This window comes from Ictidomys tridecemlineatus, chromosome 1 (genome assembly GCF_052094955.1).
Source record: "Ictidomys tridecemlineatus isolate mIctTri1 chromosome 1, mIctTri1.hap1, whole genome shotgun sequence".
Lineage (NCBI taxonomy): Eukaryota > Metazoa > Chordata > Mammalia > Rodentia > Sciuridae > Ictidomys > Ictidomys tridecemlineatus.
The window spans coordinates 4,766,301-4,784,992 of record NC_135477.1 but is presented as its reverse complement, the minus strand read 5'-3'; the positions used below and the strand labels follow the sequence as shown (position 1 = coordinate 4,784,992).

At 47.9% G+C, this 18,692-nt stretch overlaps 2 protein-coding genes across 9 annotated transcripts in view; one reads left to right on the top strand and one right to left on the bottom strand.

Annotated features, from left to right (window-relative positions):
• Insyn2a (inhibitory synaptic factor 2A) overlaps nt 1-1,595 on the bottom strand; it is a 55,894-nt gene extending 54,299 nt beyond the window's left edge. For 2 of the 4 annotated variants that reach the window (XM_078024313.1, XM_005320768.4), the window contains exon 1: nt 1,011-1,590. The gene's annotated coding sequence lies outside the window, so the exon portion shown is untranslated. Of the gene's footprint in view, nt 1-1,010 lie in introns of all 4 variants that reach the window. The other 2 variants (XM_078024328.1, XM_078024317.1) reach the window with 2 other exon arrangements.
• The window catches only part of Dock1 (dedicator of cytokinesis 1), a 461,323-nt gene that overhangs the window by 233,891 nt on the left and 208,740 nt on the right, over nt 1-18,692 (top strand). The gene's annotated exons all lie outside the window — the stretch shown is intronic.

Below are 18,692 nucleotides of genomic sequence, written 5' to 3'. Positions count from 1 at the left end.
GCAAAAGGCACCCATTTTCTCGCTTATTTACTCCAGGAGTGCCCCTCCTCCCCCACTCTTGGCCTCCCTTGATCACTGACTCAATCTCCCTGTGACATATTTTGGGTAGTAGAATGTTGAGGTCACAGGAGAGGGTTTTTTTTTTTTTGTTTTTTTTTTTTTTTTTTTTTTTATCAGAGCAGTGGAGACACCAGCCAGGAACCCTGGGCATGAACCAGCAAGATGCAGACTCTTGCTCTTGACTTTGGGCTCCAGGCATGGCCCGGGCCTCTGGCTGGCCCGCGGGCTGCCTCCTCCCTCCTGCTCAGCGCCAGCTCGCCCGCTTGCTAGCTCGCTCCCTCAACCTGCAGCGTTGGTTGGGTTCCCACGCCTGTGCTGGTCAGACTCTGGATGTCAGGCATCCAAAAGCCCCGCGGGCGCAGACCCCAGCCCTGCAGCTCCGGGAAGGTGCCAACCCAAGCGAGCCAGCGAGCAGAGGAGACGGGCATTTCACGTGGGTATCTGCCTTTGCTCCTGCTCGCGCCTCCTCAGTGGCCGGCGCCAGGGCCCCTTGGCTCCCACTTATCCCCCCGAAGTTAATCAGCAGTACTTGCTAGTTCGCTTTACTTTGGAAAATACTTAAAAGCCTCCGAACGTGACGGGGAAACGGCCGCCCCCGGGTCCCCCCAGTTGTGCCTGGCTGGGGCTGTCGGGCGCTCACGAGGCTGTGGCGTTTGTCTAGAACCGACATCACAGACACGCAGCCCCGCTCCTCCCTGGCGGTCGCCAAAGTTGCCAGACGCCCCCCAGTCGTGCCAGCTGCAGTTGCATAACCTCGCCCCCTGCCCCCGCCCGCGCCCGACGCCTGCTCTGCTCCCGGCTGAATCGGCGTATCTTGGCCCCGGCGAAGCCGGTTTGGGGGCGAGAAGATGCGCCCGAGCGGGGTCTGCGCCTGTCCCAGCGGCGCTTTGCCCGTGGCCAAGTGCAGCGGGCGCCGGGTGCAGGAGGAGGGCACGCGGGGTTCCGCTTACCTTCCGCTGCTTACAGATAAGTCGAGGTCGGTGCAGCGCCTGGATCGGGCATGTCTCGCCGCGGACCCTGGCAAGCCTGGCGCGACACGGAGCACTCCGGGCAGGGCATCCGCGGCAAGGCTCGCCGGGCTCGCGCGGAGGAAGGCTCGGCTCCCGGGACCTGGCCGGCTGCGCGCCTGCCGCCCGCCCCCTCCACTGCCGCCGGCCCGGCCCGCCCGGCCCGGCCGGCCCCCGCGCCGCAGCTCGCGTCCCTCCGGCCCCGCTCAGCGACGCGCGCGGGGAGGCAGCGGCTCGGCCGGCTCCGGGGACGCCCGCGCGCTCGCTCGCTCGCGGCGCGGCGGAGCCAGCCACAGCCACCCGGCTCCGTGCTCCTCCGATGTCCTCATTTACTGCAATTGTCTTCGGCGAGATCTCGAGCCGGGGCCGGGAGGCGGGGGCGGAGAGGGGGAGGGAGCAGGAGGGAAGTCCTTGCAGCCGCTCCCCGGTCCCAGCTACTCCGCTGAGCCCAGCGGCCAGAGGAGAGGGCGCCCTGAGCCACGCGCCAGCCGCCTGTGCGCTCGGCTGGCACCGAGGCGGGCGGAGCCCGGGCCCGCGGGGCGGGGGCGGGGGCGGGGGCGGCGCGGGGCCGGGCAGGGCTGCGTGCGTGGGGTGGGCGATCGCGAGCGAGTGGAGGAACCCCCTCCCGCCGACGCCCGAGCCGGAGCCCGAGCCCGAGCTTCAGGAGGAGGAGGTTGGAGGAGCCGCCGGCTGCTGCCGCCTGCGCGCGGGGCTCCACGGTGGCGAGTCCTCGGGGTTTTTGGGCTGCAGGCGGCGCTGCGCGGCCCAGGAACTTGTTGAGTCTACCCCGGAGACGTCTCTGGAGCAGCTGGCGGTTAGGGGACTCCATATCTTCTCTCATGAGTGGTCTCTGGGGACCCTGCGCATTGGCTTCAGGCTATGCCAGAGGGCGCAGCCCAGCTGGGCTTTGAAAGCCACAGGCACAGATTTGGGCAGGGGCTAGGCAACTGGCCTCTCTCACCTTCTCACTATGCTTTGTGGATACTAGGGGTCAGAGTCACGTTTCTGTGCTGGGTCAACCCGGGGTTCCCTCCGAATGTAGATAGGAAGGCAGAACAGCTGTCTAGTAGCCTGAGGTCACAGTGGAAGTGCTGGCCGGGTTCTGTTACATGCTGACATTTAGGAAAAGTCCAAAACAGGCACCTAATTAGACACCCCCCCACACACACATACACATGCCCCACACATACACACCTGCAGACGCCACTGGGCACATGCTGCATCTGGGGCGAGTTCTCTTGGCAAGAGGAGATCTATCTAGTAGGATTCACAATAAATCACACTCCCTTCTCCCAAATGCCTCCCCCTCCAAACCACCAGAATATTGGATCCTTTGAGCTCAGAACAGCAGGCCCTAGGTCCTCCCTGATACCTGGAAGGTCTTGCTGCCTGGTCTAAGCCTCCAGAGGCTGCAGATTTCCTTACCTCCTAAGTTTTCTCCCAGAACATACTTGAAATTAGCCGCATTTATTAGTCTGAATATTTCGGAGGGAAGAACAGAGTAATGATGAACTGGAGAGCAGTGAGACTTTGGAGAGTGAATTGGAAAGACAAGTGGGAATTCTTCATGCTGCACCTCCCACCTCCCAAACACTCAGTGTGCTCACACTTGTGCAGGACTTATAGATCCTGTGCCTGGGGCCAGGCCATCATTGCATTCTTGTCATTAAACTGCCTTTAGCCTACACCTGGCTTTATATAATGTCTGTTCTTCGTTAAGGGCTTTATGTGAAATGTTTTATTTCTATGTGGATGTTTGGGGTGACATTACAGAAGAAGACTATTCTAAAATGTCCTCCTTTCCCATCTTACTCTCAGCAGTTTTGGGGTTACAACTTCATGATCCAGATCTTCCCAGGAAGGGAGTCCCCAATCTGTGGTTCCAAACTCTGCCCACCACGTTCTTTTTGATTCCCTTCTGACCTCAGATTCCCCAAGTCTGCTGTCAGCCCTACCAGGGAGGCTGTTGGAGGGATGTGCCTGGTAAGGTATGAACAGCCCGCAAATCTATAGCTACCTCTGTTGTCAGGAAGGGAGCCACAAGGGAGTGATTTGATGCTGGGATCCTTTAACACCAGGTGGCAGGGGTTCCTTCTACTGACCCCTCCAACACGTTCCCCATGGGAAAGTGTTGTTTGAGCTGTGCACTCCAGGGATTCCCAGAGGGGTCTGAGGAGCTTTTGTGAAACTTGTTTTATTGTAAATCTACACAATGGAAATCTGCCTTTTACCTCTTAAACATGCCATTGTCAATAAAGCTTTCAGGAAACATGGAAATGGTTCTGGTGGTAATGGAAAGCTAAAGTTTTTAGGACCACAAGTGACAACAGATAAACATAAATGCAGGCAGAGGAGGGCAGGGCTCATTGAAAGTGCTCCATGAGCTGGTGAGGAAACCTTTGTAAGAAATATGCTATTTGAGATCCCTGTGATATACACCTCTAGGAGGAAAATGAAATGCTGTGATTGGCAGGTTAAAAAATCCTCTTCTATGAAGATGAGAGTATAATTGTGCTTCAGAGCCTCACCAAGACTGCTTTGAGTTGTTCAGTTGCCTCATAGACTTCAATTGCTTTTCCAAGTCTGTTAAAAACATTGGGATCCTTCCTTTTGTTGAAGTCAGAAACCATTTCCTAATGTATTTCTCTAGTGCCAGTCTTCAGCATCACAAGTTAAGATATTGATGAAAGCTTGTCTCGAAGACCCTTGGCCAGGGACGGATGTTCTGTGTGGGTGAGCTGGGTGTGCCCATCTTCCAAGCATACGTGTTGGGGCTACTAATCAATTTAGTATAAGTTGGTTTCTTATATTCTGCTTCAGAATTTTGCTACAAAAGATAGCCTTGCAAGGGGGAAATGAGCTGATTTCCACGTGGGATTTCTTGAAGGCAGAGGCACCTAGAGAAGGAAAATGAAGGAAGTGCAAGACAGCTAACTGGCCACTCTTTCACGTTTCTCTTCTTTTGCCTTTTTCTTGGAAATGTGTGCATGTGTAATACTGAGCATCGGGGAAATTACAAACCTCCTGAGTACTAGGTTTTTGAAGTCTCTATTTCCACATTAAAAATAAATAAATAACCAGGAATATACAAGTCAAAGTGTTGAGGAATGTTCATAACAGCTTTTTATATTAATTTTTCAAACTTATATTGGGGAATAGACTAAATATGTATCAAGAGTAGAATGGGTAGAAATTACTTGGTTTATTCATGCTGTGCAGTAAAAGCTAGCAGCAGTAAACACAAAGTCACAAGCTATGGAGGCATGTGGCAGCAAGACGAAATCCACAAACACACGGAACAGAAGAGTGAGCCACAAGGATGTGCATGACCAGAGTCACTTCACTGGAGTCCCAGAAGGGCCAGAGTTCGGGGCATGCTAACTAACTTATAGGCCAGGGAACCTTCATGTTGCTGGATTGTTCTGCATCTTGAAGGAGGTGGTTGCCCAGTTGTATACATAGATACCAGCTCATGACGGTGTCCTCTTGTCTCAATGACTCCATCTTGTCTGAGCCTAGTCAGTGTGTCGTGTGATGTCTACATGACTTCCTACCAATCCATCCCTTTAAAGGAGTCATCAGTGAGCTTAACTGGTGTCTGCTGAAGCCACTTTCTCTCCAGAACCCCAGAATGAGGGAAAGGAGAGGCGTCCACAGAGCCGCCGCTGCTGTGACGAGAGTTCTTGTTTAAGTGCACAGCAGAACATCCTTCCTGGGGAGGCTGCTGCTGAGCCCCTGCCCTCCTGACCACGCCCCCCAGGCTGCCGTGTGGCGTTCTCAAGACGTGGCTTTGCCACCTCGCACTTTCGTGTTCTTAAGTGACGCCAGACGGTGGGCAGGTGGCACCATCTGTTCAGCAGCTGTGGCCGTGTGTTGGCCTCACACACTCCCGTACAGGGGAGGTCACTCACATCCAGGTGCATCTCAGGTGATATCAAGGACACCTAGAAGCTTCACTCTGTCCTAGATCAAGATGGTGCGCTCGGAGCGTCTCTGTGCAGGCCTCATCTTTGCGTGGGAGACCTGTGAGAGGCCCTGGAATCTCTCCCCTGTCTTGCTGGGCTCAAGCCTCCCCTGTTCACTTTCTGTACTGATTTTCCATTCAAGAGGGTCCCTTGGTGTGAAACCCCTGCCTGTGGCTCTTCCAGCATCCTGCCAGCCAAGTCTCTTTTCCTTCCAGAGGGTCATGCAGCTGTCAGTGCTGGCCCACCCTCCTGGGGAGACGCTCGGCTCCTTACCCTAGTCTTCTGTTCCCTCCATGACCAGAGACGAGAGCCCGCTTTTTGGTCCCAAACAGAGTTTGTTTGGGATAAACCAAGTCCTGTGAAGACTGCTTGAAATCCCTGGTTTTCTCTACTGCGCCATTGTGAATATGATTTTCTGTAGGAAATGGGACGTTTTCATTTTTAAAGGGAACAGAAGTGTCTCTAGCTTTTCTTTCCTGTGTCATACAGCAGCAGTGGTGGTCTGTGAGGACGGGCGAGTGCAGGACATGAGCTGCTGCCCTTCGGGTGCAGGCTCTGATCCCCCAAAGGCAGCTTCCCCTCCTTCCCTTGGGTCGCCTCACCATGGAAATGACCATGCAGACCTTATCTCGTTGACCTTGATTTGGTCAGTCTGGGTGACGGTGTCTGTAGGGTTTTCTTATTATCCAGGTCTAATCTAGGACCAGGCTTTTTCCAGCAGAGGTGGATGGCTAATGGGCTTTTCCTAATCCCTGCTGGTAACACGGTTCGTCTCCGCAGCTGCTGAAACCAGCTTCGCACAGAGCAGCTCATATGCCCAGGCGAACAGTGATACCTTGGACCAGAGCTGGGTCAAGAGGGGATAAAAATTGCTTTCAGATTTCAGTGTCTGGCCTGCTAATCCACTTTGCTTGTGTGAAGACTGTTCCCTGCTGTCCCCTCTCTGGTTAGTCCCAGCACTTAGGAGGCCCCAGGTCAACTAGGGCTGCTGCAGGGAGGCCCTGGGCCTTCTCACACGTGCCCTGTGCTATCTGGGAAGGGAAGTTCCTTCTTTGCCCACTCCCATCTTTCACTTCACCGGTAAGGAGGAGGGCTAGGGAGGACAGGAAGAAAATGGAAACCTCTAGGTTCTACTCTTTCTTCCCTCGCCCTGCTTGACAGGGAAACTTTCATGAGTGTGCACTTCAGCGTGTGCCTCAGCCCTTTAGGCCGCAGTGCAATGTGCCTTATCATCTTCTGTCCTTGCAAGACAATTGTGAACTAGGTACTGGAAAACTGTAACAGATGTAGATCAGAAAAGGTAAGCAATTCCTCCAAGGTCACACAGCTAGAAAGTACTAGAGACTAGATTCACATGCAGTTATGCCCATTGCAGAACTGCCCTGTTCAGGTTTATTTATTTATTTTTTAATCTGACCTTGAGATCACTCAAGAGCATATGTTGCTGCTGGTGCTACATCGTGTTCAGTCCTGGTGGTCCTAATTGGGGAGTAGCACTAGCTACCGGAATCCCCTTCTGGTCCTTACCCAGGCCCTCAGCAACACCAGGGACCTGTGCCCAAAGGCACCTTGCAGGCTCTGAGGAGATCTGCTAGGTGCTCTCCAGGGGCAGATCTCAACCCGGGCTGCGCCTTGTGCTCATTCCCACTTTCCTGGAGCAGAGGACACCCCCAGCTGGGGAAGAGCAGCTCTGACTGGGTTCTCTTTTGCCTTTGTTAGCGGTGCTTCGTCCCTCATCATGTCAGTTGCGCTTTGAGTAAAAACAGGCACCGAAACAGCAAGAAAGTGTCATCGCTCTGCAGCTGGACAGCACTGTGTGCCTCTCCATGTGACATCAATGGCAGCAGCAGCCAGTGGCTTCACTGAACAGTGGCTCCTGAAATGATCCACCACATATATACCACACTTACCCAGATGCCCTCTTGGGCCTTTCCTGGGGCTGGTGTGATAGCTCCGTCTTATCCTGGCCCTTTAATTATCCTGACAACCCTTGATGCTGAACTCGATTCACCAGGACAGAACAGGTGCTTTTAGTGACTCGCACGCACGTGTGTGTGTGTGTGTGTGTGTGTAAGATGATGAACACGCTGGGCACATCGTTCTAGTTATCTACTCTTGGCATTTTTATACACTCAGTACAATAAATTATTTTGCTAGTTTCAGTCTAAGAGCTGATTTGCTGACTTTAGATGCTGTATTGACTTAGGAGTGTGGGTCCTGCCTGGTATAGGAAGCTGCTGAGCTTTGAAAAGTCAGCCCATTGTCCTCAAGTTCCAAATGGGAAGACCACAGTATTAAAAAAAATCTCTAGTTATCCTGAGCGACCTCTGAGGTCACGCACAGACTTGCAGCGCCATGTCTTTCATACACATTTCTGTTTTTCACATTATTGAACCCTTGGGCAATTAAATAAACAGGTCGTTGCTGTCATTCTGCTGCACTGTGGGCTGCAGATCTCTCTGTCTCCAATTTGCCTAATTTGTGTTTTGGCATCTGCCGGAGCCACGTTGTACTCCAACTGCACGTGGTTCAGAAGCTGTTTCTGGGTGCTCATCTGTTGGTTCTGGGGCACCTGTAACTAATGGTAAAGTCATAATCAAAAACATATCAACATGTTTCATACACAATTTTAATTTCTTCCTGGATCCAAAGGAAAGCAAAGTAGTTTGTTTTTAAATATTATTTGTATTCTTTCTTCATTTAAAAAAGCCTGTGTCCACAGCTTGCAATGCATGCATAGGACCGTGGGTGAGCCAGAAGCCCTGCCTCTCAGCCATCATAGCTCCCTGGTAGGATCCCCTCTTGTCTGGAGGGATACCCCTTAGGCCTTCCCAGGTCTGGGGATAGGGAAGGGTCTTCAGGATTCCTGGACATTCACTTCATTCAAGTCATAGAAGTGAATTATACAAAGCGAATTACACAAAGTGAATTTCTTCATTTGTGTTCGTTGGTTGACTGTTTCAGTGGATCAAACGAAGAAACTTGAAATTCAGTGTGTATTTAAAAAACTAAACTTGTGATGAATATTTGGGAATTGAGTCATGAAAAAGAAGAACTATCATTATCAGAGAAATCTCTTACTCTGTTATATAGTATAAAGATTGAACACAGGGATGCTCTACCACTGAGCCACAGCCTCAGCCCTTTTAATTTTTTGAGAAAGCATCTCATTAAGTCACCACAGCTGACCTCAAACTTTCAGCCCTCCCACCTTAGCCTCCTGAGTAGTTGGGATCACAAGTGTGCACCCCTGTGCCCAGTTCAAAGGGAATCTTAATTCCTTCTGTGCATCTTTCCAGCATGAACCCCAAACAGTTTGGTTTTTTTTTTTTCAGAAATTGTTGAATATTGAAGAGAATCCCCAGGGTTGAGCATTTAAGAAATAAATGTGTGTTCAAAGACTGTGACTGATGTTGTCCTTCCTGGATGCTTACGGCCCTGGTTCTGCTTGTCGTCACTGCGCATGATTCATCTTCTTGGGGCTCGTCTTGAGTTCAGAACTCTCTGCCCACTCGAATGTGGAGCCTCTTGTTCTGCTTGATCTGCGAGCAAATGTAAAGTTACCCTTTTATTAGGATGTCTTGGGCTGTGCATGTTATGCCCCGAAGTTCTAGAAGACACAATTCATTGATTTTATTTTTGTTCACTGAATCCAAGTATCAAAATGAAGAAATTCATTTAAATGTTAACCCCCCCTTCATTCCCAGTGGAGTAAATTTTGTCACATGAAATTGCTGATGATACTTCTAAGTCCCTTAAAATAAGACTTGTGATTCATTCACACCATGAAAATAGTGGAGAACCAAATCTTCACCTGCAGATTCAGAGGTTATTGGCTCTTTCCTTTTTGGTCTCTGGGTGTTAATGAATATTTTCGCTTCTGGAGCTTTCTTAGCCGCTGACTTCAGTGTGGATGAAGCCTGGAACCTGCAGTTTTTTGAGAAATGCTTCCCTTTGTACTTGGGCAGATGTTGAGCTCCTTGGGCAATTTTTCCTTTTTTTTTTTTTTTTTTTTGATGTAAGTATGTACTTTGTTAGTGTTTAAAGAACATTTTAAAATATTGCTGAAATGAAATCACCTTCAGTTTTGGTGCATATGACAAGTGTTGAAACGCAGATGATGTTTGCCATGAAATTTAAATGAGCTCTATTAAAGCAGAAATAATGTCACATACCATGTAAAAAGCAAAGATCTCCCTTAGACTTCCCTGTTCCGACTTCTGGACAAGCATGTATAATCATTTGAAATGCAGACGAGAATCGGCAGTTTGAAAGTGTTGTCCTTCCTCAGGCATAGCCCACTTCTAGCAAGCTCACATGTGACACAATGCACGAAAGTTTAGAGGTGAAAAAGTCAGATCATGAGCTGTGACCTTATCAGTTGATTCATCTACTTCTGTGGATTAACAGGGCCCTAACTGTAGGATGGTAGGGGATGGCTAGAGGAGGTAGGTCCCTGGGGTGTGCCTTTGGGGTATATAGTGTCCCCAGTGAGTAGAGCTCTCTCTGCTTCCTGGTGGCCGTGTCCTGAGCTGCTGTCCTCCACCAGGCCCTTCTCTCAGGCCCAGAGCTGTGGGCCTGAGACCACAGTCTATGGACTGGGACCTCTGAAACTGAGTGCCAAATAAACTTCTCTTCTCTAAAATTGTTACTGTCAGGTCTTCCGGTCATGGTGGCGGAAAAGCTGACTTAAACACAGACTAAGGTTCCCTGATCCCCTGTTTGCAGCGTAAGTTGTTTGGCACAATTTTGGTACCATATTGGACCCCGGCTTGAAGAATGAGTTGAAGCCTGTGATTCATCATTAGAGAACCCAGTATTTTTTTCCCTTATGCTTCTCATGACACTGGATTCTAGGTGAAGCTGCCTCATTTGGGATTTGGGAAGAATTAGAACAATATATTCTATCAAGGACTGTTTCTGGTGAGAGAAATGGTTCTGGATACATTATCTGTTAGACATTCATCTAATGAATAACAACAGTTCCCTGTCTCAAGATGCACATTCTTGGGCTTCGGGGTAGATATGCACACACACATGAAAAAAAAACCCAAAAAAACAGCAAAACCAAACAATGGCAATATAAACAACCTGGTAGCAAAATCGTTGTCTTTGTGAACCAGGAGAATTTTGTTTTGCAATTATGGAAATGATGCAGTTGTTGGAACCAAAATGATCCCTTTGGGGATCACTGGGGGTGCTCCGTGCCTCTTCCCTCCAGAGCTTGACAAGAGAAAACTGGGCTCTTCTTATTGGATTTTCATCTCTGACTGATTTATTTAAGTGCCTCAAGCAACCAAATGGAATATCTTTGCTGTAGGCTTTTAATATCAGAGCTATTATGATGACTGATACGACATAAAGGTTTTTTGTTTTGTTTTGTTTTGTTTTGATAGTTTCCAAACAATTGAGATTAATAGTTTATCCTCTGTAACCACATGAAAAATTATTATTAGTTTCATATGAAATTTTCACTAGAGTAAGAAATCAATCATCCATCAAATTTCCCTTTTAATGTTATGTTTAATGTTGTAGATTTGAATATTATCAGGGAGCCAATATTTCTTGACCCAGTATCATTTCTTAAACATGTCAAAATTGTGACATCATGATTATCAACTTCACCAGTCTTGCTTTGGGTTGTTACCCTACTTTGGAAATTTTTCAGTACTCTCTCATCTGATATCAACTTGCAATATTCCCTGAGGATCCAGGATTCATTTCTATGGTGCTGTTTGTGGATGGCCCGTCATGGGAACCACAGAGCTCCCTTGTTGTTTAAAATCGTCTCCCTGTGCAGTGCTGTGATGTACTAAGTGGCACTTTGCAGTCTTTGATAGGCAATGGCTTTTTGTTTACCAGACAATGATATGCTTAGCCTACATTGCATTTTTCTCAAGTATGGTTGACTGAAGAAAGCATCTTTGAATTAATCTTCTCACTGTGTAACTCCTGGAAGCCCTGAGATTCCTTTGAATATGCAGAGGCAATTATTTGGTTTTCTGCTTTCCTTCACCAAGTGGCAGCTTTGAGAACCAGGCCCATCTTTTCTGCACCGCAATTCCACTGGCTGAGTCAGAGTGTTTGTTTAACTCCATGAAGTTCCAGGACTGAGCTTGCCTTCGAGGGCTGAGAGTGAGCATTCAAGTGTGTGTGTGTGTGTGTGTGTGTGTGCGCGCGCTTTAGATCCTCTGTTGGATTTTCATTAAAGAAAGCAAAAGGCAAGGTCGTGCTGTATGGGGAGACCTCATTTGAGATTGAAGATGGAGAAGAGGAGCCAAGGGCAAGGAGGGGTTGCCCAGTGAGCAAAGCTAGGGAGTGTGGAGCCCGTGTGCCCTTTGGGTGCCAGTGTCCATGTGCGGACGTGAGGCTGAGGGTAGAGCTCCACCCTACCAGAAATCAAAGCAGCCCTGGGCTGGGGCGTGCAGTCTGCCTGGGGAGGCGGGTGCCGGGGGCATCCTCAGGCCTGCCTTCTTTTCTCCTGAGTGGCAGTGCCTCTCATTTTAAACTGATGGATTTGAAAAGTCGATCAAAAATAGATGAAAGTGGAAGAAAGTGAGTCACATCCATAAATGCTCCATCAAATATGGCGTAAAAAGAAATACTTTCCACTTGTAGGGCAATTAAGTGGCACAGGTAGACTTTATGCAAAGAACCTCCATGTTCCAGGGGTTACAAAGTTAATTCCAAATGCCTGTGCTCTCCTCCTCTCACTAGCACACATGCCCAGATATGCAGACCTTCTGAGCAGAGAAATTCAGCTCAGAGCCTGCTATGAAAATCTTATTTTGATTCTCGTCCACCTTAGTAGGGCTGCCAGGGTTGGCAAGTCCCTGTGTCTGATCTTCCAAGGACAGGACATGGAGACTTGGGATACGGAAATCCCACACTTGGTTGCTGTGCCCTGGGATAAGTCATAATTCTTTCTTTATAGTCACTGGGATACATTGCCATGTAATGCCAGACTTTTTTTTTCCCTCCAATCACGGAAAAAAGATTTCTTCTCTCAGTTTCTTGCTTCCCTCACTGAGAGAATGAAATTTTTTATGAAGTCTTAAATTTGGTGGTTATTGCCCCATTACCTATGGAAACTACTGTAAAGACTGCATTCGGCTGCCATCAACACGAGCTGTGGGCATCATCGGTGCCACATTAGGTGGCCCCTGTGCTCATCCTTGGAAGAACGGCCCCTGTTTGACTCTAGAAATGACTCCCACTGAAGCTGTGGAGAGCCAGGGAGGGGACAGGAGGCATTAGAGGGGCTGTAAAGGGACCAGTGCCTCGGAGTTTCTTCGGAAGAATGTGAGCCTGTGTGCATTTGGACAGTAATGCAGTCAGGAGGGGCCTTTCTGTGATTACAGGCAAATAATTCTAGGGCCGAGCCCAGGAAACCAGAAGTGCCTCCCCCCAGGAGGCCAGTCAGGGCTTTCTTTTTGCCCCTCTTCAGTCTTGTTGATCCTTCCTCTGTCCCTTTCTGAGTCCTGCCTCTGAACTTCTGCTGCCCACCCCCAACTGGAGCGGGCCATTTCTTACCTGGGCTCCGGGCCTTTGCTCTGCCCTCCTGGCTACTGATTTAGCTGGGGAGTTGGACCAGGTGACCTCTCACCCTCTGTGTTCCTGTTCTTTTTCTCTCTCCCCCCCTTCCTCAAAGTTCTCCAGTTTTGGAAGTTAAGACCTAATGCAAATTGTGTCCCTCAGCTACATTGTTCTCAGTGTAACTCAATTTCTCTGAAAAAAAGGGAACTATCACTCAGAATAATCTTGTGGCTCTTTTCTGAACGTGACACGTGACTTCATGACTATGCATATTACAGCCTGCACCTCTTATCATAAGATCTGTTTCATTTTGTCTTCTTCCATTCTTTTTCTTTTTTACTGTATTTTATTATTTATTTATTTATTTGTTAGTTGGAGATGGACACAATACCGTTATTGTATTTGTTTATTTTTATGTGGTGTCGGGGATCGAACCCAGTGCCTCACACTTGCTGGCAAGTGCTCCACCACTGAGCCCCAGCCCCAGCCTGACTGTACTGTTTTGTTCATTTTATTTATAACACTTTATGTGAGATCCATGGTCTTTATAGAGTTTTCACCCTGGGAGCTGTGCTGTGTGGCACATCTGCAGAACTTGCTCATCTTGAAGAGCAGACTTAGGGTGGTGTGGAGGCCCCTCTGGAGGGTGGTGGAGCCCTGCACACTGACTGTGGACAGGGCAGCTGAGGAAGCCAAGTGCAGCTTGAGATGGATGGAGTCTCCACTTCTCTCCTCCAGGCAGGACATGTCTGTCAGTGTCCTCTGCTGATGGTCCCAGAGCTCTGGAGACAGGCTGCTACGTGTGTCCTTGACATTCCTCCTGCTGACCTTCAGCAAGGCCCTATTCCTTGACATTCCTCCTGCTGACCTTCAGCAAGGCCCTCAGCTGTCCCCTGTGTTGTATTTCTACAGACCTTGCCACCCATTTGTGAATTTTGGGTCTAGAGAAAAAAACTGATGAGCATCTATCGCTCCTTATAGGAAATATACTTGTCAGTATGCTTTTTATTATTGTTTTACTTGCCTTTGACATTTAACAGCTTTTATGATTGAGTTTTGAAGCTATTGGTTTTTTAATAATAGGAGTTATAGATTGGATAATTCGTCAAATAAGAAAAATTCAGACACCATAATTTTTTAAAAAACATACTGAAGGGAATGCATGCATTTGGTGAAGGGGGAAGACGGCAGAGGCAGGGCCTCTGTGGCCAGAGCAGGTGTCTGCAAACCCCTTCCCTGGCCTGGCCTGAGGTCTTTGCCCTTCTCCTAGTCAAGTGAGTCTTGCACTTCATTTTCTTTCTTTCTGCAAGTCGGCTGCATCTCCTAGAGCCATGTGCCGTTTTCTGTCCTCCCAAAGTTACAAAACAATGTCACCTTAAGTGATTTAAAGATAGGTAGAATTGGATTTACTTTGGAGAATGCAATCTGTTTTGTTCCTTGAAGGAGTTGATCCTTTGGAGAATAAGCACATATAGACGGCTGGGACTTGGGATGGTTTGACTTAAGATTTTTGGACTTTTCAATGGTATAAAAGCCATATGCATTCAGTGAAACCTTACTTTGAGTTTTGATCTTTTCCCAGGCAAGCAGTTTACAGTACTGGGCAGTGACACCAAGTGCCGCTGCCAGTTGGTGCTGGTTCTCCACTCTGAACCAGGTTGCAAAGCAGGAAGGCTGGCTCGTGTGGAGGGTTGAAGGCATTTTTGAGTTAGGATGTTTTCAATTTATGATGGGTTTATCAGGACATGACTCTGTCATAAGCCAAGAAATATCTGGATTATAAAATCATTCAAAAATAGTTTTTGTGTTTTTAAAAAATCAGTTTTATCTCATTCAGCTTTTAAAAAGAGCCATATAAGGTAATTTTGGTTATGTGCATTATTGCAAATATTTTACTGTTGCAATTTTGCAGTAGTGCAGATACATTGCAATTATTGCCCTGGCTCTGAGGATAACATCCTAAAGGAAAAAATTTGTTTAATTCCTGTCCACTGATTTCTCAGGGTTAGCTATGACATGGTGTTCAATTATGTACTTGCTTGGGTAAAGTATTAAATTATTTTAAAGGATCTTTGTTTTCACGTTAAAAAAGAAAAATGTTTTTAGAAGCAAACTTACATTTGACAGTGCCAGCTGCCTTTCAAAACAGCAAGACTTAATTTTACACCTTTTTTTGTGCTTTGTGTGCCTGAAGGCGTGTGTGAATGTGTGGTACAACCCACAGGAGATTGGAAGATGTGTTTGCATCAGAAGGTAAAGAGCTTTTCCTGTCACAGCTTTTCCTGGGATCTCATAGGCAGGGGGCTTAGGAGGAGCTGATTTGCACTTCCAGAAGCCCCGGACCCTTCTGCACCTTCAGGCCACCCTTCTGAGTGGCCCCTTCATAAGAGGGGGTGCCTGGCTGACCGGAAGCTCTCCTTGGCTTTAGGAGGGTTCTGCATGTATTGCGGACTTGGTTTCATTGGATTGACTACATCCACAGTTGTGCCTTGCTTCTCTGTGAAGGACTGGAAGGCGCTTTGTCCACACCTCTTTTCAATTCCCACTCCCGGCTTCCCCTTTTCCCCAAAGGATGGAGCGTATCGCTTTTGTCTCCAAGCCAACTTCCTGCCTCTTACTTCTGTAAGGGTTTCCTGCTTCTTAAACTCACCATTGGTGAAGTTATTTCCACTTGTAATAAGACCCCCCTGATTAAAAAATACAGCAGTTATGCATGCTTTTGTAATGAATTAAGAATTACAAAAACTGATGTATACAATCAAAGCCAATCACTTCTCTCTCCCACCGCTTCCTGCCTCCTCCCGATAACACCCTTGACAGCTGTCCATCTTTACACACCTGCCTTCCTGCTTGTATCTAGTCGGGCAAGCTTTGTCTGCATACACATCTCATTCCAAGAAGCTCAGAGCGTTGTTGGGAGGGGAAGAGAGAGAAGTGTTTTCTTTGTTATAAAGTAGAATTACAGTATTCACATTACTCTGCCGGTACCTTTATTTCATTGACAGCGTAACGTGGCTCCATAGATACAGATTTAAGTGTTCTGTTTTCTTCAACCAGAATATTCTTTAAGCATTCCTCATCTGTTATAAGCCAAAGGCTATCATTTCTCCCAGAGCTTTTGAGAACAAATTTATTAGTACTAAATATCTTTGCTGCAAATGTTCTCATGCCTCTTCCTCCTGGTGGAAGCAAGATTAAGATACTCTTCCCAAGTGAGGTGTTTTGGAGCATTGTCAGTAGCAAGTAGCTAGAGACCGAAAGAACTGGACACAGGATACCCCCCCACCCCCCATGATACTGTTCTAATTCTTTAGAAAGATTTGTATATCTAGAATGTTCCCTGGAAAGATTTGATTTATTCTTCAGAAGGTACTTTTGTGTTTTCCTGAGCAGGGATTGAGTTTACGTTTTGGAATCATATTCTGGGGTATTTTCAAACTTAGTTTTGGAATATTGATAAATTCTACATAAGGGAATTGGTCCCAAAAGATTGGGTAACACCAAATTGAACAAAATCAAGAACTGTCTCCTGGTGGCAGTATTTTCAGAATGTAGCTTCATGAATTTAAAAAGAGGGTGCAGGGCATAGCACTGCAGGGTTTCTCTGACCTTTCTTACCAAGTCGCTTTTTAATACTTGTGTTGTTTTGTTTTGATTTTAGCGCAGCATGGCCAGTGTTCCAGGGAAACTGTTTTGGGAAATTGTGCTTCTTTGGTTGTGTATTGTGTTTGGAGACATGAGCCTTTCCACCTTGATCCTGCTGATCTATGGTGATATAATGTTCATTAACATTTTTTTTTCTTTTTCCATTATTAAATCAAAACAAACTATGCAATAAGACAAGAAGTACAAGAAGTATGGGCAGTTTAAAAAATGCTAAACAGTTTGAAAATCGGCCCAAGTGCTGGCCAACTCAAGGCACTGGAAGGGTCCTCCTCCCTCAGCTCTGTCCGAATTCCTTCTCCTGATGTGACCTCTGTGTGGACTTGGGGTTCACTGTCCCTTTGCTTTCCTGTTTGGATTTTTAATGTTTAAGTGCTCTTTGCAGTATGTCTTTGAGGCTCAGTCTGCTTTTGCCCTTTGTGCAAGCAGAGTCGTTCGATGCGGATTTTTCTGAATGCGCTTCTTGCTCTCAACACTGCAGGTTTGCAGTAATCTATGCAGATGGGTACAGTGGCAGTTCATTCATCTTCTTTGCAGAATAATATTCCAATTGTGGGAACACATCTCAACAGGTGTCTCCCCTCTTCGCAGGTGTCTGTGGGGTGTTGGTGTTTGCTATGGGAACAGCACTGTTAGGATCGCCCATCTCACCACGGTCAGGCGCACACCTGGTTCAGAATTGCAGGGTGGACACCTCTGCAGGCAAATGTTTATCCTGGGCAAGGAGAGTCCTGTCTTTCTGAGCGTGCGGAGGTCTGGTCTGCACGGGAACAGTGAAGCTTAGCTCACTCTCTGGTTCAGTTTTCCAACTGTGACTCCTTCTCTTGTCCTATGTGCTCTTTCTGTGTGATGGGAACGAGGTGGTGGGAATGTCAGTGTATGGCCTGGGACCCTGCTCTCCACCCCAGGATCGGAGCACACACGCCGCAGCCCCGGGCTCTCATTGTTGCACCCACTGCGTTTCCTTCTGGACCCACGACTAGGCAGGTGTCCTTCCTCCCAATTCTTCCTTTGCCTCTTCCAGGACTCTCTCCCTTGCTCTCACTGTCAGCCCACACCCCACGAGAGCGGGCAGGAGCTGTACTGTGCTAATGTTTGCCGTTTCCCCATGAGTCCCAGGAGCCAGGGCGACAGAGTGTGAAAAGCTCAGGCATGGCCGTGCCAGTCGCCTCACCTTCTGCCCCTGCCCCGCGGTCCACCGACCTGGGGGTTTCTGTGGGATCCGGGGAGGGCTGGGAAGGCCGAGCAGTGCAGGTGCTGCTGCAGTGTGGGGGACCCCGCTCCAGAGCAGGTGGCCAGGATGGTTCCAAACAGAAGCTGCCAATAATTTCTGGACTCTGCTCATCTTGAGTTCCCTCTCAGGTGGAAATAAAGGAGACTGTGAGCACGCCACTCTGCCTTGTGTATGAGACTCTGAAATAGACAAGATGATTTTAATGATGTTCTCTGACTGAAAGGCACTTTTGTAACCAAATCCCATGCAAAGGTTTGGACCCTGTTTTCCTAAGGTTGATTTCAAGATACACCAGGCTGAGCTAAAGCAAAGGAAGAATACCCTGCACACAGGATGATCAACGGGCGTTTTCGGAATAGTCCTAATCCAACTTTACTGTAGTAAGAACAAACAACCCAGAAAACCACCACATTGAAAATATTTAAATGATACACTCTGTGAGAGTAGGACTCCCTTCCCCCTATCGCAGACCTTCAGCCACAAAGGAACTGCACCACACCTACTCCAGTGCATCCTAAATATTCCTTAGTGTTTCTGCTGCTGAATTATCTAACTCTTCCTTCCATCTGAACCGTAAACTCATGGAGATGCTCCTCCCCAGTTAATATGTTTAGCTTTGACAGGAGTTTACTCACAGGGCTTGAGTGTAGCAGAATCCCCGATCCTCAGGGTGAGGGAAGGGGTTGGCTGTGGAATTCATGAATGAAACTGTTTTGTAGGAGGTGTGCAGTCTACCATATCCTTGGGATGCATGAGGGAAAACAAAAAGCAAAAACCCTTTGGACTTAGTCACTTGTGAGCTGCTGGAAGTCTGTTTGCAAAGGAATCATTCATTCTGCAGTCTCCGAAGTCCCCATGTTAGGAAGTAGCTGCCTCTGAGTTATTCCACCACCCTTCATGTCAAAGTGATATTTTGGTAGAAAGAGAACAAAAAAGTCCTTGAAACCAGTGTGGAAATGCTGCAGACACTCATTGGGCAGAGAGTCCTGAATCTCTCTGGAAGCATCGCTGGTTCTTACAGGAGAGGTCGCTGTTGCTGTTGCTGAGCTTGACTTGTTTCCTAGTGAGCTGGTCCTGGGAGAAGCCCCTGGACATTTTCCTGATACAGTGTGGTGCAGCCTCACTTCTCTGAGAATAAGGAGGATACTCTGTGTCGTCGCATGTAGGCAAAAAGCTGCTGTTGATGAATTCAGATTTTCCCCATTGCACTAACAACAGCACACCATC